Genomic DNA, 4,466 nt, shown 5'->3' with positions numbered 1-4,466 from the left:
CAAGTAGACAGGACACAAGTCCTGTGCTGGAGCACAAGTCTGATGAGGAGCGGCTGAGGGAGCTGGGGTTGTTCAGTCTGGAGAAGAGGAGGCTGAGGGGAGACCTCATCGCTCTCTACAACTACCTGAAAGGGGGTTGCAGAGAGGTGGGTGTTGGTCTCTTCTCCCAAGTGACTAGTGACAGGACAAGAGGAAATGGCCTCACGTTGCACCAGGGGAGGTTTAGACTGGATATTAGGAAGAATTTCTTTACTGAGAGAGTGGTGAGACACTGGAACAGGCTGCCCAGGGAAGTGGTGGAGTCACCATCACTGGAGGTGTTCAAGGAACGTGTGGATGTGGCATTGTGGGACATGGTTTAATGGGTATGGTGGTGTCGGTTGGTTGATGGTTGGACTTGATGATCTTACAGGTCTTTTCCAACCTTAGTGATTCTGTGATTCTATGACAGCTTAGACCGGCTACCCAACATTATGCCAGCCGGATGTTTCCTCAACCTCATCCCATGCGCCGGAGCACACCACACACGATCTCACCTTTCTGCTGAAGTACCAAACTGCTGGACTGCAACATTGTATGCTCTGTCATTTTGCACCGAAAACCTATTAAAAAAGGTGAAGTTGTTCTAGGTCCCCAGGAAAGATGCATCAGGTCCAGAAGATATCTGGGTGTGCAGTGTGGGAATGACATAGCTGCTCTTGAGGAGTCAGGCATTATGCATTACCAAGCCTGGGAAGCAAGGATCCCGTCTGGGAAGGTTTTCTTTATGGCGTAGGCATAGTCAGCACAGTTAATATCATGCTATCCAAGGAACTCCCTACCAAAATAATGATAACTATATACTGTCATGGCAGAGAAAGACAGCAACGGGGAAACTTATCCTGGTCAAATTGGCACTAACTGTCCCAGGAGTATATAGGTAATTCTCCTTCAATCATTGTTAGCAGGGCTGGCCCTAAATTATCCCTAAAATAAACTCCAAATTCTAACTACATTGTTGTTGTTATTGCATTATATATGCTGAACCTACAGCTTCAAGTACACTTAACTACATGGAAAATTTGAAAGAAAGATATGCAGGAAATATTAGGCATAAGTTTTGATTTCAAACTGAGTTAGTCACACAATAGAAACAAAAAAAAAATGACACTCTGTTATCAAAGTTTGCAGGAAAACTCCCCACAACCTTTCTGAAATTCCTTCCACTTTTAACTTTTCAGGCCAAATTAATTTGCCAAGGCAAAGTCTTATGTTTAATACCAGAAGGAATGATTAGACGACTCAGACTGAGCTCTGTAACACAAGACATTAATTTTCCTCCATTTACCTTGTACTGAGCCCAATAATTTGAGCTAAACTACATCTTTTCAGCTCATGAAAAACTAAATTATTAAGTGCCATAGGCAGGGAATAGAAAAGAACAAGGTGTTACCTTGGGCTTCAACAATAACAGAGAATTGATTAGGTGAGAAATGATCCATGCTCCAAGCTATAACAAAAACTGAAAAAAATCCCAAGGTTCCTTCTAATCTGACTTGTGGAAAATTCATACCTGTCCCCAAGTCTCATGATAAATTTAATCCTCACCAGCTGGCTAAGATGTACCAGCCAAGCATTTAAAGCAGAGGATTCTCAATACCCCCTCAAAGCACTGGCCTACTCAGTCTGGCATGTCTTCTCCAGTTGCATCCAACGTTGATGTTTTAAGGGAAGGGAAAAAATATTCATTTCTGAGCATACATCTTCAGCTTGGATCGTGGAGGAAAATAATCCTTCCTGAACCTTGTAATCAACAGGATATTCTTAGAATATGAGGTTTAAGGACAGAACGGGTACTGTCCTGGATCACAGAACTACCTAATCTACTCTTCTGGTTCTGGCAATAGCTATTAATGAATATTTGGCAAGGATTTTGCAAACAATATATATATGATCATTCTTTTTGTTAAACTGTCCCAGTTCTCAACAATTAATATTTTCTTGAATTAGATACAGTATTCACACCATTGTGTTTAATACCCATTGATAGATATATCTTCCATGAATGCATAATATTTCTAATTATACATTTATGCAGTATAATTATGCACTCTGTCAGAAAGCATAGATTCTTAGTTTTAAATCTGATACTTAATGTTTTCATAAGGTACACACTAAATTTTGTAATGTGAAAAAAACCAAAGACCTGATCCTTTTCCATCTTTTCTAGACTATTGACCCTTATATATATCCATATATATATAGGTATTTACATATGAAGACTTAATTTTAGCTATTGACTATAAGTCATTAAGACAATGATGACAATCGTTATCTTAACATTAACCCAGAGGCATTAGGAGTGTGTTGAAAGCAATGCTGATCTTACTGTGTTCTGGCTACAACCCATAAAATGGGTAAATGGGACATGTATTTTCATTGACAGCAAGGTCAGAAGGAACGAGGCAGTCAAACTCCTGCAAGTGCAGGGTGCAGGATGTCTCCCAGAAGCCAGATTTAAGGCAGATCTTTAAAGAAGGTTTTCTAATCTCATTTTAAGAACTGGTAAGGTGCTCTAATGTTTACCCTCACTGCTAAGGGGTGCTGTCTTATCTGATTTCTCCTTTCAGCTCACTGGGTAATTTAAAATCTTTCCCCGTGAGCTGGAAAACCCTTTCATATTTTCTCTTGATGCAGGAATCCAAGCCCAGTAATCAAATCACCTCCACCCTTTCAGCAAGTGGAACAGATTGAGGTCCTTTAGCCTGTTTTGGGAAAGATTATTTTTTCATCTTCTTTTTCATGCTCTCTACTGCTTTCACATCTGTCTTCAAATAGGGACTTAGTCAAAATTCTAGCAAGTATCTTATTAGTGCTACATAAAATGTTAGACCACATTTCTCTTTCTTGCTAATTTTTTTATTCATCCAAGGGTCACACCACATTTTCTAGTCACAGTACTGCACTCAGAACAGCATTTTGGAAAAATTGCTTGCAGCGTTATTTGAGTTCTTCTCTGAGACGCATATCTCAATACCCAAACTAGGGTTTTTCCTTGTTGCGGTTCCCAGCATGTGAAATGGACATCCATCTCTACACATTTTGCCTCTCATTGCTCCTAATTTCAGCAGTCATAGACATTGTATTGCTGTCTTTAGCTTCCTTTAACAACAATAGTTTTGTATCTTCTACACATTTCTTTTATTCCACAGTTTCTGTATCAATTCTGTTTTACTGCTGCTTTGCATTCCCCTTTAGTCTGTTTTGTCTGTTTGGTTGGTTGTTTTCACCATGTTTCCTGAGACATGACTTTGCGAGCACTCAACACTTCCAAGTTTGCTAAAACTTCCCGTTTGAAGGATATTACCTTTTTACAGACATGCCAGGAGTTATTTTAATCTTTGAAAAATAATGCATTAAAAATAATTATTGGTTGATGTTACATTCTCTTTGTATAAATATAGCCAGACCATGATTATTGCTACCAAGGCAACTACTAATTTTTGATTCAGCAATTAACCATTTGTCTGTCACAAAAACATCCCTTGTTGAGTTACTAGGAAGCTAACAACATATTTGGAAGCTGTGGGGGCCATCACTTTCTGCATTATAGCCAGAAATGATGCAGCTAGAATTTATACACAGGCATCCAGGCATTGGGTTGGACTAAAATGCCATGTTACAATGTCTCCTAATTTCCACAAAACACTAATGCCAAATTCTGCAGTTTATTCTAATTTCTGGGGAAGTACTAGCTGATTGCAATGTCGTTGCGAAACATAGGAAAATCAAGAAGAAAAAAAATATATCTAAAAATACTAAAACCATTAGCTATGGCAGAGAATATAATATATTTTCCCACACAATGTTTGTGATTGTGCAAAAGCAATCCCATCAGTACCTATTCTGTTAACGTTTTTGGACTTGCTGTGCCGGAGCCGTAGAGGAGCAATGCCCGGCGTGCGGTGCCGGCAGAGAGTTGCCATTGTCCCTTCATAATCAAGGTGTCAGAAGCACAGAGGGTCCCTTTGTCTGCTCACTTCTGCAGGAGGAGATGTCACTGACACCATTTTTACAGCCTATTCATTGGTTTAAGGACAGGCAGTAGATAATGGGAAAAGCCAACATACCCCAAGAAAAGAAAAGAAAAGAAACATATTGCTGTCAGGAAAATGAAGATACCTCAGAATGAGAAAGGTTAACATTTAAATTAAAATAGAGAAATGGGACAAAAGAAGTTACAAAAGCGGTCTTGCAGGTAGAAGTTACTAGAAACCCCTCAATAAATAAAATCTAAACAAGCAAAAGGAGGCAAGGACACCTTTGACACCAAAGTCACAAAGGCAGAGGTTTGTGGCTCGGAAGTGGATGTTTGTTCTACTTCCTTTTAGTTTGACATAGCAGCAGCAAAGATGGATAATTTGAAGCCTATAAATCTTCCTCCCAGCTGCAAGTCGTGCTTCCAGGGAAGTCAGTGGCAATACTCC

Source organism: Gavia stellata, chromosome 1, assembly GCF_030936135.1.
Source record: "Gavia stellata isolate bGavSte3 chromosome 1, bGavSte3.hap2, whole genome shotgun sequence".
Classification (NCBI taxonomy): domain Eukaryota; kingdom Metazoa; phylum Chordata; class Aves; order Gaviiformes; family Gaviidae; genus Gavia; species Gavia stellata.
The sequence above is the reverse complement of the archived record's forward strand: the minus strand, read 5'-3'. Positions refer to the sequence as shown.